The sequence below is a fragment of the Syzygium oleosum genome, unplaced genomic scaffold, assembly GCF_021117445.2.
Source record: "Syzygium oleosum isolate NSW1041296 unplaced genomic scaffold, Sole_v2.1 Sole_v2.24, whole genome shotgun sequence".
NCBI classification, from domain to species: Eukaryota; Viridiplantae; Streptophyta; class Magnoliopsida; order Myrtales; family Myrtaceae; genus Syzygium; species Syzygium oleosum.
This window is the reverse complement of record NW_026607508.1, coordinates 2,867,307-2,891,137: the sequence shown is the minus strand read 5'-3', so window position 1 is coordinate 2,891,137 and position 23,831 is coordinate 2,867,307. Positions and strand designations below refer to the sequence as shown.

The 23,831-nt window shown below is 41.5% G+C and overlaps 1 pseudogene; it reads left to right on the top strand.

The window, feature by feature from the left end:
• Positions 1–11,617: 11,617 nt before the first annotated feature.
• Positions 11,618–16,555, top strand: LOC115693012 (probable disease resistance protein At4g27220; annotated as a pseudogene).
• The last annotated feature ends 7,276 nt before the right edge of the window (positions 16,556–23,831 follow it).

The window sequence follows — 23,831 nt, the reverse complement described above, 5'->3', positions numbered from 1 at the left end:
CGAGGTCGGCCTTGCCCAGATCGAGCGAGGTCGAGCCTCGCCGTCGCAACCCACGGCGAAGCCGACCTCGCCGTTAGTCGCGACGGCGAGCCGCCTCGCCCAGGAGGCGAGGGTCCAGCCCTCACCCTCGCCTCCGCCGGCGTGAGCCGTGACGCCCTCGTCGGCCCTAGGCTTTGGCCGGTCGCCGGTGGCCGGCTGGCTGCCGGCGACCGGCCACAACCCAGGGAAGAACAACATAAAGAAGGAGAGAAAAAAAAGAAAAAGAAGAAAAATAACTCATTCTCAAATTGTGCCGAGAAACAAGAAGCAACTTTTTTTACTTCTTGTTTCTCTTTCCAAACCAAGCTTCGGGCACAAATTTTTGCAAAATGTGCCCGGGAACAAAAAGTTTACCAAACGCATTTCTGTTCCCAAACTATTTCTGGGAATAAAACAATAGAAATTTTCACTGTTTGGCATGTTACCAAACGGGCCCTAAGAGTATCAATGAGTCAATCAATTTTTATAGTCCAAAGAAAAAAATCAATCAATCTGATTTTTTGGGTAGGTGCATCGAGAGTGTCAAAGTCCTAAGCAACGAGGGGAAGTCTCCCAATCACTTTTGAGGTGCCAAGGGTCTTCCACGATTTTGGAAATCTTTCGGAGTGACAGAAAGTAAAGAAATTATAGAATTGGAGGAATTTTCTTGTATTGATATATTTTGTATACATGTACATATCCCTATTTATAGTACAATGAATAAAGACAAAATTAGGAAAATAAATATAAAGGATTATATTTCCTAATCTACTAAACCAATTGCGGATTTGATTGATTCAATCTACCCTCTATCCGGATCAATACCAATCAGGATCAATATCTTCAATCATATCTTCAACACTCCCCCTCAAGCTGGCGGTCTATACGTGTCAAAGACGCCTAGCTTGCTCAGTAGATATGAATGTTATTTTTGACATAGTGGTTTAGTGAAGATATCCATAGGTTGTTCCACCGCTCCAATTCCTCTTGTCACAAGTGTTCCTTCTTGGATTTTTTTCTCGAGTGAAGTGACAATCAATCTCTATATGTTTCGTTCTTTCATGAAAGACTAGATTCGCTGCCAGTTTGAGTGCTGTGTCATTATCACAAAATAATTCGTTTGGCCCGTCAATTTTAACTCTAAGGTCTAAAAGTAATCCCCATATCCAAACTATCTCGCAAACAGTCTTTGCCATGGCTCGATATTCTGATTCGGATGACGATAATGAAACGGTTGATTGTTTCTTAGTTTTCCATGAAATTAACGATTTTCCTAACTTAATGCAAAAACTAGTGATGGATCTTCTAGTTATTGGACAAGTAGCATAATCCGTATCATAATAGGTTGTCATCTTCATATCACAATCTCGAGATAAAAAGTATCCCAAGTCCAGGACATCCCTTCAAATATTTTATGACCTTGAGGGCTACATTCATATGAGACCGCTTTGGTTTCTGCATAAATTGGCTGAGTATCTACACTGCATAACATATAACAGGTCTTGTCATTCTAAGATATATCAGTTTTCCAACAACTTGTTGATATCCTGATGGATCTTTAAGCAATGGATCAATATCAGGTGATGATCCCATTTCATACTCATATGACGTCATCTTAATATTTTGCTCAATTGGTATAATTGCTGGTTTACACCTTGATAAACCCGCTTCTGAGATAATCTCCAAAACAAACTTCCGTTGGCTGAGTCAGATTCCTTTGTCAGATCGAGCTATTTTGATTCCAAGAAAATATTTGGCAGGTCCCAAATCTTTGATATGAAAAGCAAAATTCAGATATTCTTTGAATTTCTTAATAGCAGATTCATCATTTCTCATGATAAGTATATTATCAACATATATTAATAAATAAATTGATGATGCACTTCTGTTGCACGTAAAGAAAGCATAATCGTGCTTGGAAGTTTGGAAGCCTACATCTGTAAGTGCATTAGTAAATTTGGCATATCATTGTTGCCTGTTTAAGTCCGTATAGGGATTTTCGGAGACGACATACTCGAGACTACCCCTGTCTCTGTAAGCCCCATATAGATTTCTTCTTCCAAATCCCCATGTAAAAAGGCATTATGGACATCCATTTGATGCAACTGCCAATTGCGAAAAGCAGCAATGGATAGAAACGAACGAACAGTTACCTCTTTTGCAACCGGAGAAAGGTCTCGTGGTAATCAAAACCTTCTCATTATGTAAATCCTTTAGCAACTAAGCGAGCCTTGTATCGTTCAACGGAACCATCTGCTTTGTATTTTTCTTGTTTACCCATTTGCATCCACTGGATTTACAATGTGGAGGTAATGGAACAATATCCCAAGTGTGATTTTCCATAAGAGCATGCAACTCAGCTTCCATGGCACATTGCCATCATGGATCACATGCTGCTTCTTTATAAGAAGATGGTTACTGTTCCTCTGAGATACGACTAACAACATCTGTGTTCTGTTGATAGTTTACTGAAGGAAACATACAAGGATACTGGGTAATGTGTACCTGGAGAATTCAACGTGGGACATATATAATGTTTTGTCCATGCGGGAAGCCAAACATGATGCCTTGAGCATCGAGCTTGTTTAGTCATTGTTTCTTTAAGAACTGCCGGGGAAGATTCAATAACAAGAGGTGATGGAGATACTACTAGTGAATCAGCCGAATGATTTTCGTCAGAAGATATTGTTGGAGATTCCGTTGTTACATTTGATAAGTCAGTAGTGCCCGGCATAGCTAGTTCCGATGTAACAAGAAACTATGGAGGATCCCTAGATAGGTCATCTTCCGATAAAAAAAGGCCTGTGATTGGATGAAGAGGTAGTTGAATGGAACGAAGATCCATCATTTGGAATGGAAAAACATCTTCATGGAAAACAACGTCTCGGCTGACAAAAGAACGCCCGAAGATATCTCCATAACCTGATAACCCTTCTGTAGAGAGGAATAGCTCATGAAAACACATTGAAGGGCATGGAGATCCATTTAATCCCGAGGGCCCACAATTGTAACATAACATAAGCATCCAAAGACTCTTAGATGATCAATCCCAATTGCTTTCCAAAAAGCATTTCAAAAGGTGTTAGACCTTCAAGGATTCGGGTTGGCATACGATTAATTAAATAGGCTGTTGTGACCGCATAATCCGCCCAAAATTTTTTAGGAATCGAGGCTTGGTATTTCAGAGCTCGAGCTACTTCCAAGAGGTGTCGATGTTTGCACTCTATAATCCCATTTTGTTGGGGATTGTAGATTCATGAACTTTCATGAAAGTATCCCTTAAGTGGATAGAAAGGAATTACATTCACTGGTGAAAAATTCGCATCCATTATAAGTACGGACTCTTTGGACTGTTTTTTCAAACTGATTTTTTACTAAGGATAGGAATTTCGATAGATGAGAAAAGGTTTGTCCTTTTGATTACATAAGAAATACCCAAGTGGCGTGAGTATAATCATTAAAAATAGTTAGGAAAAACTGAGATCCGTCACGATATGGAGTGTGATAAGGACCCCAAATATCCATGTGAATCAAAGAAAAAGGACTAGTAGCTCAAGATGTGCTAATTAGAAACGATGCTCTGGATTGTTTTGCTAAAGGACATATTGGACATTTTGGGTGAGGAAAACGAGCACTATGACCCAAACGTTAATGAGAAATAAGAGTTTTATTGCTAATAGTAGCTTTACAAGAGATGCTCTTATTTAACAAATTAAAATCTTTCGACAAATTTATCCAAAAATATAGTCCTTGTGCGATACTACCCAAGCCTATCAGTTTGCCAGTCGAATGGTCCTGAAAAAAGAAATTGTCGAAATTGAATATAGCTTGACAAGAATTATGCTCATGGATTTTGGAAACAAATATGAGATTGAACTCGAAGTCAAGGATATATAGGACATTTTTAAGGACAATGTCTAGACTGAGATGGACGGAACTAATTTTGCTAACAAGGGTGGTGTTCCGACATACAGATATGGAAGAATGGTGTTTTCTTTGAACATGAAAAATTTTTCATTGCAAACTATGTGGTCACTGGCACCCAAATCAATTATCCATGCATCAACTGAAATCAAATTACTTTTTGAGAAAGAAGTTCTTGAGAAGCTCCTAGTCTTGTCTGTAGTCCTAATTGACTCAGAGCTTTCATAATACTTTACTACTGATCCTGATTAATTGTTTGATGCAATCCTTGTGCTGAAACCTGATAAGCAGAAAAATCTCTGTCCCTTTTTTCTTTATCATTTCGCTTTCCATGTAATTTCTAACATGTATTGATTGTATGGTGTGAGCGTTTACGGTAGTCATAAATATACCTTTTAATTTGGAATTTTGCCCACCATTTCTTTATGCTGACGTGGCCCCTCGTGAGCCATTGGATGGCTTGAAAGTTGATGCTAACGTGGCATTATACGGGTCACTTGATTCAGCTGATGGGGAGATGAGATAATGGCCGTTGGATCCTGACTTGCAATCCTGGCCGTCCATTCTATTTGCTTTAGGGTTTCCATCTTCTTCCAACGCCGCTCGTTGTAGTCCAATGCTCCCAATGCTCCTGAAGTTCCCGACGCTCCCGGCGTTCCCGACTTTCCCGAAGCTCCAGTACGGTGGTTCCATTACTGTTCCAAGGGCAATGCTCTCAACTTGCCCATGCTCGGCCACGGCTAATCGTTGGATTTTCTCTTGGGCAGTCAATTGATAGATTCGGCCGAGCAACGGAATCGGATCCATCGCCAAAACCTGCGATCGAAAGATCGAATATGTGTCGTTCAGAATAAGTAAGAATCTCGTAACCTTTTCTCGTTCTTTCATTGCATTGTATTGTCGAAAAGTGGCCTTGGGTCCCTCCAGTTGTTCCTTGGCCGCCTCGAGCTCGTTCCACAGAACCGAGGGCCGATTGAAGCATGTAGTAATCGAAAGATTGCCCTACTTCAATTTGGATAGAGCTTGAGTGAGTGCAAACAATTTCGCTCGATCTAACTTCCTATACATTTCCCGTATATTCTCCCATATTGTCTTTGAATCTTCTATTGGTGGGAGTCCAGTTGCGACATCAAGTGCCAAGTAAATCCCGATCCAGGTGCGTACCAGTTGGTTGCACCATTGTGACATTCTGAAATTCAACCCATTTCGGAATAAATGAAATGATTTCATCGATGCACTGCTAGTTAAATCTCGCTCAGAATTGATCACTCATGAGAGGACTAACCATTAGGGAAAGGCTAATGAGGAATTAAGTGCGCGTGACCTGAGATCTCGATCATGGATTGACAATTCGACCATAAGAATTGAAGAGGGATAATTTTGGGCCATTACAGATCAATCAAGGGATGGTTATGGAATGATTCGCCAATAGTATACAATCGGATCGCTGGTGATTCCGCTTGACCATTGTATGGATTGCAAACGACCCTAAGCCAATTCCGAACGATCGTGTACTTCGGAACTAGCGATTGATCCTCGCAATTATATGACAACCAATGTCACTTATGACTCGAGAAAGTTTAAACGTGGATTGATATTGAATCAATCACGGGTCGAATACGCGTAACTCCTAAAAGCCGCCTGTTAGTTTGAAATACACTAAAGTTGCAATTGATCGATTTTGACCATGAATTGGAATCCAAATTTGGATATCGAACTTTCAAGGACTTCAAGACTAAACTTTTGAACGTCACCTCATTAAGCCCATCTATTTATCGTTTCGCTCGGAATTCTTTGAGAAAAAGTGAAATTCGGACCGGATTTGAAAAAGACGTTTTTACCCCTAAGTATTTTTGGATTCCTTTGATTTGTTGAAGGGAAAATGGTCATTCTACACCCCCTTTGTTGACCGGCCACTTGGGGTAGGAAAATGACCAAATTGCCCTTCTTATCTTTTTTTATTTACAATTTTGCCCTTAGATATTTATCTTGGCTTGTCTTGGAAGATTGATTCTTGGCCCTTGGATCTTGACTTGTTGAGCAAGATGAGATCCTAGCCCTCCATTTTTTATGAGTGTTGTTAGACCACTTTCTCTCTCTTCCTCACTCTCTCACTTCTCTTGGATAACACTCTCCTTTGTTTCACTCCTCTTTGTTTCGGCCACCACCATTAGCAGCCGTGATCACCGCCATGCCACCAACCACAGTCGCCGCCGTGATCACCGCCGTGCCATCATCCACTGTCACCACAACCATCACCTACCATCGCCACCACCATCATCCACCGTCACTACCACCATCACCTACCATCATCCACCATCACCATCACCGTGAGCCACCACGACTGTAGCTGTCCACCGCCATGGCATGCCGTCGTCGCAGTAGCTGCTTCGCCATTGCAGCCATTCGCCGTGGCTGTTTACTACCCCTTTGTTGCTTAGTTAGCTTTGGTTTAAGAGTAAGTTACTCTCTAAATCTTGATTAGGGTGATAGGTTGTTAATGGACTTGATTAGGGGTTGATTAGAGGCTGATTAGTGGCTAAATTATCATGTGTTTTAGTGGCTGATCATGGGTTGGATGATGACTTATCTTGGTGTTAATCAATTGCATGATGTATAAGGATTTGAAGCTTGTTATGCCATGAGAATGATTGCCCAAATTAAAAGACTAAGTGGCTATTTTCAAGGAAAGGTTTTATGAACACGTAATTGGTGATTCACGAGGAGTCATGATCGGAGGCCATGTTTTATGTGCCGGATGGGGCAAGGATGTTCTAAAATAATGGTGTGCAAAGTTTGACGGGTCAATTATATGTGCGCGATCACGTGTGAATATTTCATTGCATTTTTACATGTGAAAGTCATAACATTTTGACAAAAGAGCACGGATCATATTGCATTGGCTAATTGAGAAAGAAAAGAATTGAGACTTGAGTGAATCCTGTGTGTGCATGATCACCTAAAGTTCCTTTGTGCCCCATTTTACTGGAAGATCGCCAACCCTAGTAGGTTGTGCCGTGGCCATAAAGGTCATGCCCAATTTTGGTAATTGGATGCCGTCGCGGGGGCAGGGTGAGATGAAGTTGTTCGTGAATTGGATTCGGGACGATCCCATTTATGGGATTCCGTCATTGAGGTTGGTGAGACGATGTCGTCGTCGGGATGATGTGGGACGATGCCCGATTATGCTGGAAGATCGCCAACCCGATGTGTTAACTGCAGATTGTGCTGTGGCCGGAGGGGTCATTAATAATTTGGACTATCACGAGTGCGATTTGCATTGATAAATGCTAAATGCCTGAGGGTGATGTTTGAGTATGTCCGAATTATTAACTTGTTGATGAGCATGTCTGTGCATGAGTATATGTTGTATCTGCCTCTTGAACATGCATGTTAGGGTGATCCCATTATGTGCTCGTTGGAGCATTTGCCATGTTTTGCAAGTTGGACAAGGTAAGGTAAGGGTGTTGCTATTGATTTACCTTCGTTGCTAGAATTGCATGTTTAGGGTGATCTGGAGGCAACGTATTCTCCTAAACGAGGTTTAGGGAGTTTACTTGCTGAGTTATCTCATTGTTGTTCGTTAAACGTTTTCAGACCCCCGACTATGAATCGTCCTTCCACACATTTTGGAGTGCCTATGGACATAGACACGACTGTAGCGAAATATCCGGTCGGGCCAGATAAGGCTTACCAGCAGCATTCGTCCACCGTTTGGGTTGACGTGGGTTTAGCCATTTGGAAGCTGCATGAGTTCATAGCTTGGTACATTCGAGAAGGGGATGCGTTGTTTGGACCGATCAGAGGTTTCGACAAACCTCCCAGTGGCGGGATTGGTGAGGAGGTTTGGGATCCCATGGATCTTGATCCTCCGAATGGTGCCGTTTCTGATCTGGACGGCATGGAGTCCGATCCGAAGACACCTCACGGTTATCACCAGTAGTGTTGATGGGTTTGGATATTCCATCTTTTTGACCGCTCCCTTTTGATAGTGAAGTTAGGTTAACCCGACCATCCACATCCCCTTTTGTATGCTTAGTCTTTGAGGAAGTGGCCTCGTGATAGGCTTGTACATATGTATCTTCCTAGGGTTAACATTGTGTTTATAAAATGGCATCGTTGGTTTTCATCTCAAAGTGTTTTCCGTACTATCCCATTTTATTGATTCTTGATTGGGTGATTCAAGTTCGCTTCCGCATGTGATTAATCGTTAGTCATTATGTTTGGATCGGTGCCGCATCTTGGGACGTCGCATTTACATGACCATTGGTGGGATATTGGTGTGCTCGAGGGTCGGGGCGTGACATCCCGGTTTAATTGGTATCAAAGCAAGATCAGCTCGATCCAAGTTTGGTCGAGACCTGGAGTGATAAGGTATGATGGGCGTTGGGATAGTTAGATAGGAAAGCATCCTATATTTGTGATTGGAAGACATTGGAGTTTCAGCTTATAGGATGTATTATACCTGTCTTGTGATTGATTACTTGTGAGTGACTGCTTATGATTGGTCGCTTGTGATTGCTGGATGATTTCTTTCTATTGTTTTCGATTTCTGACGTTGTGTTGAGAATTATGAGAGCAAGAGCTCTGCTAGTTATAGGCTTGTAATCCTGTCTCGTGATTGCCTGCGTTGTGATCGTTTGTTTTTGATTGGTTACATCTTATGTTATATAAGGTGTTTTGTTGTGATTCGCTGCTTAAGATTGATTAGCTTAAGTAGGCGATTTAGGTTTCTAATTCCTTGATGGAATTATACAATAGGTTTCGTGGGAATCCTGTGAGATGAGTTCCCGTGGAAGGGGAACCCGAGGCCAGGCTAGTTTGCAAACGAGAGCTACAGATGATCCTCGAGTGGATGGGGTCTTGCGAGCTCTCGAAGCGATTGGAGATTTGATGGGACGGCAGGCTCAAGAACGAGCTACTGCTAAGGCTGCCGCCGCCGCTAATGACAATCTGGGGAATGGATTTGGGGAACGTCTAATGCACCAACTGGTGGAACAGTTTTTGAAACTCAAGCTGTCTAAGTTCAATGGGATGGGTGATCGTGAGGCCGCAACCCTCTGGATCAAGTGTTGGAAAAAGCATTCGCACTGTTGTGATGCTTAGAGGAGGATAAGGTAACACAAGCAGTGTACCAACTGCAAGGTGACGCCAGTAACTGGTGGGAAGCCACTCAAGGAAGGGTTTTCCCCATAGGCAACGCTCCGATTTTAAATACATTTGCTGAAACCATCAATGGGAAGTATTTCTCAGACTGTGCAAGGGAGTAGAAGATGAATGAGTTCCAGCAACTTCGTCAGAATCAGTTGTCTGTGGATCAGTACGAAGCAAAGTTTGCTAAGCTGTCAAGGTATGCACCGAGGCTGGTAAAGGAACTAATGGAAAGGGCTAGGAGGTTCAGAGATAGTCTGAAGCCCGAGATCAAGAGTCTGCTGGTGTCCCTGAACTTGAAAGATTATGATGAGTTATATGAAAGGGCACAACTAATTGAAAGGGACATGGCTGAACGGGCTACCGCATCTGGATCGTGGTATGCGCCGAATAGGGACAACCATCGCTTTGGTAAGAAGCCAATGGCTGGAAGTAATTGCTTCGTCCCTCCGGTTAAGAAAAACATTGGAAAACCGGCATACAATCCTGAAAATGTGTGCCGATTCTGTGGGAGGAGACATGAGAATGGCCCTTGCCCAAATAGGATTGGAACTTGTTTTGGATGTGGACAACATGGACATCAAGTGAGGAATGGCCCAAACCGACCTGCTGGACCACAAGTGCAACTGCAACAACCTAGAGTAGGACAATAAGCTGGGAACGCTCCACAGAACAACTTGAATCGGCCGCAGGCGCAAGGAAGGGTGTATGCTGTGGTTGGGAGGGAAGCGGAGAATTTGTCTTAAAGGTCATGATGCGTTGCGTGACGATATTTGGTGTAATAGGAATTGATTTTTGAAGTTATAAGCTTGAATGGTCATGTAAGACATATAATTGCTTATGGTGAATAGGCGCAATCAGTTTATGAATTTCTGAATTGCTGATGATATCCTTTGACGAGATTTTGATGGATGAGTTATTGCTTCGAAATTTCGGACTTTGTAAAGAACTAGGGTGACTTGTTTTGGGAGACCGTTGAGATTGAATTTGATGGAATGAATTGACTCACCAAGCAGAGAGCCGTAATGGATTATTGTAACATGATGATCCAGTTTAATTCGATTGGTCATTCCAGATATAAGTTTGTGGAAAACAGAGGAGGAACCTCGATCCCTTTGATTTCGTCGCTTGAGATAACTAAACCGTTGGATGAAGGATGCCAAGGTTACCTGGCAACTATGGTTAATTAGTTGGTTGAGGAACCAAGACTAGAGGACATAGCCGTGGTGCGTGTCTTTCCTGATATCTTTCCGAAGGAATTGTTGGGATTGTTGCTTGAAAGAGAAATGGAGTTTGTGATTGAGTTGACCCCTGGGATGGAGCCAATCTCTAGAGCGCCGATGGATGGAGCTTCTCAAGGATTACAATTGCGACATCCTGTATCACCCTGGAAACGTTAACAAGGTAGTGGATACGCTTAGTCGAAAGTCATCCATCGCACAAATGATGATTAAGGAATGGACTTTGCTCGAGAGATCAAAAGATTCGGATTTCAAGTTTGAGGTACGTCACCTCTTAAGTTTGTTGGCTACCTTAAAGATTGAGTCAGCGGTTCAGGCTAGGATTATGGCATTGCAAACTATGGACCCTACAATTCAGAAGATTCTGTAAAGAGATGCATATAACAAAAAGCCTGACTTCTGAGTAGTTGAGGATGGAACGTTGAGGTTTCGCATGAGACTGTGCATACCTGACAATGTGGAACTCAAGGATGAGATTTTGTCAGAAACACATCGCAGCAATTATAGCATTCATCTAGGTAGCACCAAGATGTATCAAAACCTACGTCAACATTACTAGTGGAATGGTATGAAAGTGGATGTAGCCAAGCACGTAGCCAAGTGCCTGACGTGCCAACAAGTGAAAGCGCAACATTGTAAACTAGGTGGATTGCTACGACCACTCGAGATCCCATAATGAAAATGGGAACACATCACAATGGATTTCGTGATGGGTCTACTAAGGAGTTAAAGAGGTAATGACTCCATTTGGGTCATCGTGGATAGACTGACTAAGTCTGCTCATTTCATCGCCGTATGAAAGGACTTCGCCATGAATAGATATGTGGAATTGTACGTGCGCCATATAGTTCGTCTTCATGGAGTACCAGTGACGATCACTTCGGATTGTGATCCCAAGTTCACCGCTACATTTTGATAAAGTCTTCAAGGTGCCATGGGAATGAAACTACAGTATAGCACAGCTTATCATTCGCAGACGGATGGTCAATCTGAGAGAACGATTCAAACTCTAGAGGATATGCTGCGAGCTTGTGTTTTGAATTTCAAGAGCAGTTAGGAGGAATAACTGCATCAAGTTGAGTTTGCTTACAACAATAGTTATCAACAGAGCATTAGAATGGCACCATTTGAAGCATTGTATGGTAGAGCCTGCAAAACTCCAATATGTTGGGACGAGATTGGTGAAAGGAGAATTATGGGTCCAGAGTTGGTACAACAATTAGTTGAGGCATTTAAGGTCATCAGAGAAAGGCTTAAGATCGCCCAGAGCCGTCAGAAGAGCTATGCAGACAAACGACGAACACCTTTGGAATTCCAAAGTCTCTTGGGAAGTTGAACAAATTGCAAGGTCTCTTCTTGATAGGTGTTATGGTTTGCCACTTGGGATCATTAAGATTGCAACTCGCATGAGAGAAGTAGAGAAAGTGCATGAATGGAGAGGCATGTTGGGAAAATTAGAAGACTCTAGGATGGAGCTTGACGTGTTCAAGAGACTGCAGCTCAGTTACTTGAACTTCGGTAATGATCAAGTGCAACATTGTTTCATGCATTTAATACTTTGTTCTGGACAACTCCTTTCAAAAGCTAATAGAGAGTATTTGATAGAGTCTTCCATAGATGAGGGTTTGTTAGGTGGAATTGGCACTAGGCAAGGACTGCAAGATCGGGGTAACACCGTATTAGATAAAATAGGAGGGGCCTGCCTGTTGGATCCAGAAAAAGGGCATCGGTTTCTACACCCGCTGACGAGGGGCATGGCATTAAATATAGTGCCGAGCACAACTCACATGGTTAAGTCCTATATGGGGTTGAAAGAAATACTGGAGGAAGTATTTTGGACCGATTGTTTAGAGAAAGTCTTTTTACAAGGCAACAAAATAGAAGAAATCCCATACGACATATCACCAAATTGCCCTTTACTGACGAGGCTGACTTTGAATGACAATTTCACCTTGAGAGTCATCCATGAATCTTTCTTCAGACATCTAAAGTGGCTAATGGTTCTAGATCTCAGCGGCACCGGAATCACGGAATTACCGGATTCCATCTCTCAGTTGGAGAGCATCGAAGTGCTATTACTAAAAGGTTGTTTGGCATTACATTTTATTCCTTAAGTAGGAAAGTTGGGATCCCTAAGAAAGTTGGACCTCGAAGCGTGTGAAAGTCTTGAAGAAGTGCCAGAGGGCATGGAGATGTTGGTAAACCTGAGGTACCTCACCCTAGATGGCACTGAGATCGAGACATTACCGGAGGGAGTGTTGGGGAAGCTGGTGAACTTGCAATATCTCGTGATTAAAAAGTCGGGGGAAGGAGAAGAGGTAAAATTACCGAAGGTGGAGGCACTTCATTGTTCTGTTTCCAATGTGGAAATGTTCAATGCTTGCGTGGGGTCTCTCGAGCGAAATAGTCACTGAGATCGAGACATTACCGGAGGGAGTGTTGGGGAAGCTGGTGAACTTGCAATATCTCGTGATTAAAAAGTTGAGGGGAGGTGAAGAGGTAAAATTACCGAAGGTGGAGGCACTTCATTGTTCCGTTTCCAACGTGGAAATGTTCAATGCTTGCGTGGGGTCTCTCGAGCAAAATAGGTCCCGACGGTACAGGCTCGCGATGGGTGCACTAGACGATTTCAACCTTTGGTGTGGGAGTGAGACCGAGAGGAGTATACTCATCGATAGTTGCGACCATATCGTTACGAGTGTAGACGGAACAAGTGGTGATGGCGGCGCTCTGCTTCCGGAAAGTGTGCAATCATTGGATTTGTCCGGGTGTCATAAAATGAAGAGAGTGATGGAATGGGAGTGGCTGACTAATCGCCTTCCAAATCTGGAGGAGATTATAATAAATAGTTTTGAGAAATTAGAGGAATAATATGTGGACCATTGCCAAGCGGAGCCACTTGTTGCCTTACATATCTTGAAGTAAATGGATGCAACAACATGAAGAGGGTGCTACTGACGTCAGACATGTTGCTCTACCTCCCTTTCCTCCAAGCTATATCAGTCAAAGACTACAAGGGCACAGAGGTGATAATAGGCACCGTTGCCAAAACGACGTGTTGTTCCTTCCCAAAGTTAATGGACCTGGATTTATGGAATCTTTCGGAACTGAGGAGCATATGTGATGGGACCATGAGTTGCGAATCCGTCCAGCAGATTTCTATAGATAATTGTCTGAAACTGAAGAGGATTCCTCGCCAACTGCCCCTGCTTGACAATGGGCTCCCTTCGCCTCCCCCTTCTTTTCAAGAGATTCGGATAAATCGGCAAACGTGGGAGTCGCTGGAGTGGGATCATCCCCTTGCCCGTTCTTCACTTGAACACTTCCTAAAGTTTCTTGGTAAGTCACCCACAAATTTTACTTCTTTTATTCTTTCCATCTCCCTTGATCCCTTGTAAGGATCGATTCTCCCGCGGTATGGGAAGTTCATTTTTTCCTAACTTCTATAGCAAGTGTCCACATAACTGTTTAGAAACTAGCAATTAGGCCTGTGCTACACGCTGATAAATGAATTCTACTACAGCTTGAAAGTGTAGCATAATGGTCGTGTTATTATTAAACCTTAGCTGTTTCGGCGATGTTCAAAAATTAGAAAAAAAAAATACCCCCTTAACTCTGAATGGATAACAATGGCAATAGTCCTTGCTCTTGTTTCTTTTTCTTTGGCCGAGGCACTCTTTGTATATTTATAAGACGTTTCTCACACCAACTTTCCATAAAAAGCCATTCTGAGTATACAAAATTTTTTGCATATGCTGACATACAAATCCCTCTATTATAAGTAATCAGTTTTTGTGGTCACAAAATGATCACGACATAGAGATAACAAATGATTAGTGGCTCCAGAATTTTCATACAAAAAAATTGAAATTGATCATGACACCCTTGTTGGAAAGATGTTATAGCCTAGTAAAAGTTAAATGTGATTAGGAAGTTCTACTTTATTGGTTGGGTTAGTTTAAGAGAGCATGTTAAATGCTTTTTACCTTTTCTTTATGTTGCCTTTTCTGTTTTACCTCATCCAGTATTTGTATTTTCACTTTCAAGTGCTCTTTTATTTTTAAATTGATCACTGTTCTTCATGAATACTTTTCATGGACTTTGTATTTGCGATTGCATATTTGCACATATAGAATTTCTTTCTTTTTAATTTGATTGAGTTTGGCTGGCCGGAGAAGTCTCTAATTTCTTTAGATTGTTTACATTTTATCTTTAATTTGATTCGGTCTTATTAGTCAAAGAACTATCTAATCCCTTTAAATTGTTTTAGGAAGAGAAAAAGAAATGAGGGGTTAGCTTTCTCTAGAACCTTGTGAGATCTATGAGGGCTGATCTTTTGGAAGCACAAATATTGGACAGAAATAAGATGGGCGTAGGTGTCAACAAGCGAATTGGCCACAGTTCAAGTTTTTCTAAGCTCTCTCAAAATGCACCACTATATGTTTATAGATTTTTCATGAATAGTCATGTGGTACACAATGTTGGGTATGAGTACGAGAAAGGTCCTTGGGGATCAACCACTCGACAACTATAGAAAAATCCCTCTCCTTCTCCCTTTTCACAATATTGGGTATGAGTACACAATGTTTTGTTAGTCACTTTGCAAGTGACTAACAAAAGTTAATATTTCTGCCCCCAGACTGATGAAGCCGCTGAGGATTTAGTTGAGGATGAATCGTCTTCTGACAGCAGTGGACATCAAACTCGTCGCCATTGCTACATCATTCTGCTCGATTGATGTTTAAAGTACCTCTGAACCTTGTGATGACATATGCTTAATTTGATGCCTTCTTTTCCAACTTTTCCAATCTACAATAACTATGTCTTGTTTTTGGTTTCTCGGTTTGTAGTATCCTTGATTTCTACCTCGTTAAACATTTCTCTTTCTAGTTTTCTCAGCCTCATTTGAATGAATCATGTAATGGATTGATCTGGATATGATTTAGATGATTTACTTAGAGTAAGTATAATCTACTATGGAAGGTGCTCTTGGTTTGGAGCAGACTAGTGGTTATTTCTCTCGACACACAATGCATGATACTAGCTTTAATGGCATCCGCAATATTGACCGTCGCAGAAGTCATCTCAGTAGCCAACTTGTAATTAATGCTCTTGAGAAAGTTGTCGTACAGAAACCCATTCTTGTCCTCTGGTTAGCAAGGAAATTCTGGCACTTAAATTCAGAACACAAAGGATGACACCTGACGATATCAAATAAACACGGACGGCTTGGCACGATGAGGTTTGTACCTGTCTGTGGCTAAGTATCTAATGGGTTCTTATAAGTTTATGGACAGATGATATCTATGGCAAATGTTTGATCAAAAGACTTGACGTTGTCAAGTGTCCCGCTAGACCCGGCTTCATTCAGCTGAGTGTTGAAAATCTAGTACATGATAGTGTTAACCATTGTATGATCTCCCTATGTGCGTATTTCCAGCATGTGCAACAAAGGAAGAAGTGACTGAGCCCCACGGAATGATAACAATTAGGAATTTTCAATTTCTTCTGTTATTTGTGTTGTGGTGAATACCATGGTAACCGGGGATTAGCTTGTGGAATAAGAGCATAGGGCCTGGTAAATTGATTTTGTTTCCTAGACATACACTGCATGTGCAACTTTCATGCTTGAGACAAAAAGGTGTGAGGAGCTAAACGGATGAACAGACTGCTGTTTCTTGTTGCCGATCCACAATCAATGGCAGATATTGAGTTTGAGAGTCTCGTCCCATGTGTGGTATCTGGACCGACCTTGTCGCCCAACTTGGAGGCTGGCTGATCAGGTGTGCATGGGGGATTAGTATCTAAAACCATGAAGCTTTTGCTTCGAGCATTGTCTGGAGATGTGTCTTGTGAAACAAGTCCCGAGCTCTGGGACTACTCGTTGGGTAATGACTTCTTTGGGCATGCGGTTTTCTTTTAGCATTTTGGGAAACATTGGAACATTAGTGTCAGAAACTTTGCAGAAGCATTTGAAAAATATAGCGGAGGGGAAAATGTGAGGATCTACACAGTTTACCAGAATCATTTTGTTTTCTGGGTGAATCCTGACCGAAAGCCCCTTGGGAACCATTCCCTCTCACGATGTGTACCTACAGTAAGATCTATGATGAAAGGATATGATCAGCTGTGGGAAAACTATTAAACTTTGATCTTGGTTACCAAAGCATGATCTGGCTAAGAAACGTAAAACGAGACTTGAAAAACTTACGAATATGACAGGCCTGCGATTTCTTCTCTCAGTTTCTTCGATTTCTGCCATTGTTAGGGTTATGGTGGTAATTGTTTACATCCACAGTATCGTCTTCTTGATTTTGAGTCAAGCTTATACACATGCCATCAGCATATTGTAGAAATTATACGGTACTATGTCATGCAAAAAAAGTCCCGACCTTAATGAAATTTACCAGACAGGCCGCAAATCTCGATCCTGATGCTCCAAATAAGTGGAGCGATAATCCTAAATACTAATATCCAGTCCTGTCTCCGGGTTATTCCTTGTTGAAATTACTCTTTCCTCTTCCTGCCTTGCAAAATCACAGCTAGGCATTGCTAGTAACGCACTGAACTACATTTTCAATGCTAGGCTCTGTTTGTTAACTGTTAGAGATCTCACAGGGTGGTTGTGTTGCTCTCAAAGCATTTAGAAAAGCATTCTGGACTATCAACTGCCTCCTTTTGTTTTTCTAGCAAGATAATTTGCATGAAAGTGATGACGTATGACTTAGTATATGAAATGTCAAATAAGTCGAATAGAAATAACCCCAATCCAGCAGCACTGCATTAGTCATCATATCTTAAGGTGAACTGTCATCCATTTCTTTCTCAGATAGAACGGCATCTTGAAGAATGGCATGGGAAGATGCTGCACGGAAGGAAAGGAGAAGTGAAAATCTCATTTTCCTCCCAGGACTTCTCTCATTCAAACATTAGACCGTGCCACAGTCTTCAGGAAGCTAGGGATTTCAACTAGCAAATTTGCTCAAAACTTTTCCGCCTACTCCATGGCAGGAGATTTCCCCCCCAACATGATCATAGTGATATAAGTAATCAATAACAAGTCTCTTCCGTCTGAAAATAAAGTGTTCTCTGAGGCAGTCAGATGATAGTTACTGAAGTACTGTGACCTGAAGGAAGGTGAAATTACTGATCTTTTTGTCTCCCTATGGTTGGTTGATGGCACCTGCTCATGCATTGTGAAAGTTTATGATCAGTTAATAGAAGGTATTAATATATGCACTTCCAGTTGATATAATGATAACCGCATTTGATACAACTAGATGACAAGTTCGGACTGGAAATACACTGAACGAAGTAAAAGGCAAGATAAGTAACTCCAAAGGAAAAAACTCAGAGCCGCCGTGAACTTTTGCCGTGTACCCAATCAAGTTGACAAACTTCTTGTACTAGGTATCAGCATTACCAAATCAGTAACAAAATGAAGTAACTCCGATTGAGTCCAGAAAACACAAAAAAGCGAAACCCCTTTCCCGGACACTGCACCCCAGTGGTCAAGCTAGGATAGTTAGACTGATGCCTGCAAATTCTTCGACATAAAATGTTTGAGAAGTAAAGTCTTAAATGCAGGATACCTTGCCCAATGTGATGCGGGGAAAGATAGGGATGTCGAGAACTGAAGTTCTGGTCCTAGTGAAAGCAACATCATCATTTTTCCTGGGCATTTATCTTGGGACTATGCAAAACTATCCTGGAACAGCCAAAGAAAAACTGAGCAAACTTGCCCAGAATGAAAACTGAGCAGTTAAAAGCTTTTTAATTTGAGTAAAACCACATGATGCCCATTTACTGGTTCCTTTCAGAATCCTAGAAAGCAAATCCCGAGGAAATCGGCTGCAGAAGTGCGCATCATGCCGAGCTCTAACCATCATCAGGCTCCATTTCACAAGTTCAATCACTCCTAGAGCATTTCGCCATTTTTCTGAAATCACTGAAAGAGGAACGACCAATCTCGTCCTTCTTCATGATCGAACAAAAATCCTAGATAAAAAGCACCCTGAACACCAATGTGGTAACAGCATGCAGGATATGAGCACAAAATCTGACCGATTACTTCTCCATTCTTCAGGACCACCGGATACAATGAGATAAGCACATGACCCCGAACTTCAACCAGTCCTAAGAAGGGAAGCTACGCCCATCGGCAACTTCAGGGAGGTCAAAAAATAAACAGCAAAAGCGAGACATCCTCACTTGTTCAGACTTGGGGTGTGGATCTGATGGCTTCTTGGCTATCAGGACGTCTCGATCTCGGGTTGTGCTCGCTCTTTCTGGTCACGAAAACCAAAAAAAGATTCACAGTAAAGAACAATCAATCTCAATACAGAGAAGAAGAAAGAGAGATTGGGAAGAATCGAGAGAGATGCGAGTGGGGAGAGAGAGAGAGAGAGGTAAATCCTAGTTAGTCATCTTGGGAGTTCTGTATTGTCGTTCACTGACCTGAAGGCTCAAGTATGTCTCTTCGGGAAAGCCTGACATTGTCGCGCTCTGTCGTTGCCTTTTGTTGGTCTAGTCTTTCTTGAAGTCCCTAGGGACAAAGCATCGGGGGAATCCGAACATCGTCCTAGCAACAGCTTCTCCTAGATATTTTCACCTAGGGGTGGTAACTCCTAATTTGGTGCCTCGGTGGCAATTACATTCAGTGCACTGTGCGTATTGACGTTGAACCAGTGAAAAACCTCATCAAAATCAAATTTTAACGACGACAAAGAAAGAGTTGAGACTCCAATTTCACCTCCAGGTGAATAAACTAGAGATTCTTGCCTTTTTGTCATGAACCTACGAACCTTACATCAAATCTTGTATCTACATGAAATACAGTTGCGGAATCTTGAAACCTCCTCCCGAGTCTTCTTGCGAATCTGACCTATGTTTAAGAACTTGAGGTTGGATGATCTTTTTCTTCCTTTTTTTTAATGATAAAGATTTTGATGTATTCCTTGAAGCCCATTTGATCAGCAGCTAATTACTAAATTTATTAGACGATTTTTTTTTGGGGACCGCCTTATTCGGATGATTAACCAAACGAGGAAGAGGTCCTGGATTAAGAAGGTTTCACATTTCACTACTATGGTACGTCACCAATCTTCATGAGATTTTCTCACTTAAGATGTCCGCATTAAAAGTCCTCCAACTCTCTTCTCTACTCTAGCAGTTTAGCTTGCAATTTGTGAGAAAATTGCATGAAGTTAACTTGGGGATCAAATGCATTAGATAAGTGTGAATTTGCTTCTAGAACATTGAATATGATGGATCTTAAGGGAGGTTCGTCCAATTCAACGGTCTTCATTATCGGGGGCAAGTCAAATTTCTCTTATGATGTAGCTAACGTCAACTAGGAACACAAATACCTTACATACTTTGACGCAGCATTCAACGAGTAATTCAAGCAAAACCTTACTTAGAGAGAGAAATCCCGAAATTCAATATTGATGATAATGTTTTATTTTTCAAAAAGAACCCTAAAACAAGCTTATATATCCCTAAACCAAACCTACTAGGACTATAAAGCATAAAATATCAAAATTACAAAACTGCACTTAAAATTAAAACCCATAAAAAAATTAAAATAATAGAAAAACCCATGTAAACGATCCCGAATCGCTAAAATCCATTGTTAGTCACGACCAAAGGTGAGTTGTGTTCAGACCGCCATTTTGCTTCAAACGACCGAATTTGAGCCCGATCCAATGTCGTCAACCGGGTCCGCCGATTCTAGTCGCATCACCATTTCGCCTTCCGTTTGGATGTCTGCCTATCCAACCGGTCCAAAAATGCACCACTAATAGATTATGCATCATTCTCCTTCACTTGAAAAGAACTCGTCCTCGAGTTAAAATCAGAGTCTGGATATAACGGCTCTGTGGACTCATGAAACGGTGATAAATCAGCAACATTGAAAGTGTTAGATATGCCCATACTATGTGGAAGGTCTATAACATAAGTATTATCGTTGATCTTCTTGCTGACAGTGTAAGGCCCATACTTCTTTTGTTGCAATTTGCTATAAGATCCAACTAGTAATCGCTCTTTACGAAAAAAAACCATGACCTGATCACCGACCGCAAACACCTGCTTCCGCCTGTGCTTATATGCTGCATCTTTATAGTTTTGATTAGCTTCCTCTAGCTTCTGTTGGACTTCATAATGCACTTCCACAATATGTTTAGCCATATGATCCGCTGCTACACTCTTATCCGCTTGCTTAGGCAACCGTACTAAATCCAGAGTATGTTGAGGCGCCTTTGTATAAACAACAGAAAAAGGTGACCTGCCAATAGAACTATGAACTGCATTATTATAAGTAAACTCTGCCTGTGATAAAGCAACATCCCACTGCTTCGGCTTATCTCCACAAATTCTTTTAATCAAATTTCCCAGAGTTCTATTAACCACCTCTGTTTGCCCATCAGTCTGCGGGTGAGCTGTGCTACTGAAATTCAAAGATGAATCAAACAGTTTCCACAAAGTCCGCCAAAAATGCCCCAGAAATTTGCTGTCCCTATCAGAGGTAATAGACTTAGGGACACCATGCAAACGAACCACCTCCTTAAAGAATAACCTGGCCACACTTACTGCATCATAAGTCTTTCTACAAGGAATGAAGTGCGCCATCTTAGAAAATCTGTCAACTACAACAAAAACAGAATCCACACCTCTTTGTGTTCGTGGCAAACCAAGCACAAAATCTATGGACAGATCTTCCCATATATTGTCAGGAACAGGTAATGGCATATACAGACCTGTATTCTTAGATTTCCCCTTAGCAGTCTGGCAAACATAACACTTTTGTACGTACCTGCTGACATCTCTACGCAACTGGGGCCAGTAAAATCGCTCCCGGACTGCAGCAATAGTTTTATCACAACACAGGTGTGCAGCTAATCCACCATTATGTAAATCACGAATTACCTTCTCTCGTAATGATGTTTGAGGAAGGCAAAGCTGGTTGCTACGCATCAAATAGCCATCCTGCACATAAAATTCTTGCACAGGTTGACCAGTAGCACATGACTTCCAAATTTGCCCAAAGTCATCATCATCTGTATAATAGTCTTTCAGCTGCTCGAACCCCAAGATGTCTTGGTTTAATGTAATCAACAAGCCAGCTCTCCTACTCAATGCATCTGCTACGACATTATGCACACCTAACTTGTGCTGTAATCTGAAAGTAAATTTTTGCAAAAATTGACACCATCGCGCATGCATATCTTTACTAATCCTCTTTTGACTATTTAGATACTTCAAAGCTTCATGATCAGAATAAATGACGAATTCTTTCGCAATAAGATAATGCTCCCAGGTCTTCAAAGCCCTTACAACAATATAGAATTCTTTGTCATAAGTGCTCCACTTCTGTCTCGCATCGCTAAGCTTCTCACTGAAATAGCAAATTGTTTTGCGCTCTTGAGACAAAACAACTCCTATACCCACTTCATTGGCATCACGGTCCACTTCAAATAGTTTATCAAAATCAGGTAAGGCAAGAATAGGTGCAGTACATAACTTTTCCTTCAGAATAGCAAAATTATTCTCTACTTCCTCTCCCCATAGAAATTTTTCTTTCTTCATACATTCCGTAATCGGGGCTGCGATAGTACTGAAATTCTTAATAAATCGCCAATAGAAAGTAGCCAACCCATAAAAACTGCTAACGTCAGAAATTGTTTTAGGAGTCGGCCACTCTCTGATTGCTCTTACCTTCGCCTCATCTACCTCTATTCCTTCAGCAGTAATAATAAACCCCAAGAATAACAGTATTTAGTTAAAAAAACTGCACTTCTTAAGATTAACATACAGCTTATTAATCTGCAAAACTGTCAACACCTCCCTTAAGTGCATCAGATGATCCTTCTCAGTCTTACTATAAATCAGGATATCATCAAAATAAAACTACAATGAATTTGTCAATAAAAGATTTCAAAACCTGATTCATAAGCCTCATGAAAGTACTTGGAGCATTGGAAAGTCCGGAAGGCATTACCAACCATTCGTACAACCCCTCTTTTGTTTTGAAAGCTGTCTTCCACTCATCTCCAGGCCGAATCCGAATCTGATGATACCCATTCTTCAAATCCAGCTTCGAGAACCATTTAGCACCGTGCAACCTATCTAGCTTGTCATCCAATCTTAGAATTAGAAACTTGTAACCCACAGTTATTTTATTAATGGCCCCGCTATCTACACACATCTGTCAACTCCCATCTTTCTTAGGAGTCAATAAGGCCGGAACAGCACATGGGCTCATGCTATTCTGAATGTGCCCTTTCGCAACAACTCTTCCACCTTCTCTTTTAGAATCTCGCTCTCTTTAGGACTCATCCTATAATGCGGTAAATTAGGCAGACTAGCACTAGGAATTAAGTCTATATGGTGCTGAATATCCCGTATATGCGGCAACCCATCTGGGATCTCCACAAGCATTAGCTCACTAAACTCCTTCAATAAAGGCTTTACTGATTCGGGCTGCTCCTCCACTTGTAATTCAGCCTCTGGCTCGAATGCCTATTTCACTATTAACGTGTGAATTTGTCGAGCCTCCTTAATCTCAGCTTCAAATTTCCTTGTAAGGGTAAGGAAATTATTTTCAGCAGCTTGTTTTCCTTTATTCTTCAGTGGCAGCAACGTGTACTTTACTCCATCCTTCACGAGGTTATATTGATTGCTCCTTCCCAAATGTTGCACATCTATATCAAATTGCCACAGCCTCCCAAACAACACAGGACATTCATCTATGTCTACCACATCACAATACAGTTCATCATGATATTTTCCAATGGAGAATGGAATTTTTCATCGCTTAGTTACCTGAATGCTTTCCGCTCTAGATTTAATCCACCCTAACGTATAGGGATTAGGATGCTTCTCCACGGGTATTCTCAGCTTCTTCACTGTCTCTTTCCTAATTATATTCTCCATGCTTCCACTATCAATAAACACAGTAAATATTTTTGTCATAATAGTGCACCTAGTTCGGAATAACTGATGGCGCTGCGAATCATCTTCCTGTTTTGGGGCCAACATCATCCTGCGCACCACATAATTTACTTCCCCTTCTTCATCTTCAAAATCTTCTTCTTCACCATCTGGCTCACAGCAATATCCATCTTCTTCCTCATCTCTCGCTGCCACGTTTATTGTTTTTTTTTAGGGCATTCATTAGATCGGTGTCCAGGTTGATTACACCTGTAACACTTTATCGTGGCTGGTTTAGCATAAGGGTTAGGGTTCGCAGTTTTTTGTGCTTGCATTCCCTTATCCCTCGGCTCGTTCATAGGATGCCTTTCTAATGCCTTATCTTCTTGATTTCACCCTAGGTTGTTGCGGTTGTTGAAGCCGCTCTTCTCTATCGAACTGCTGCCTCAATAATTTTCGTATACTCTTTTTCCCTTGTCTTGCTGCATCAATTCTGCCTTCATCGCCATATTCTTCGCTTCAGTTAAATTTCGCAGAAACCGCATCCCAATATTATCTCGAATG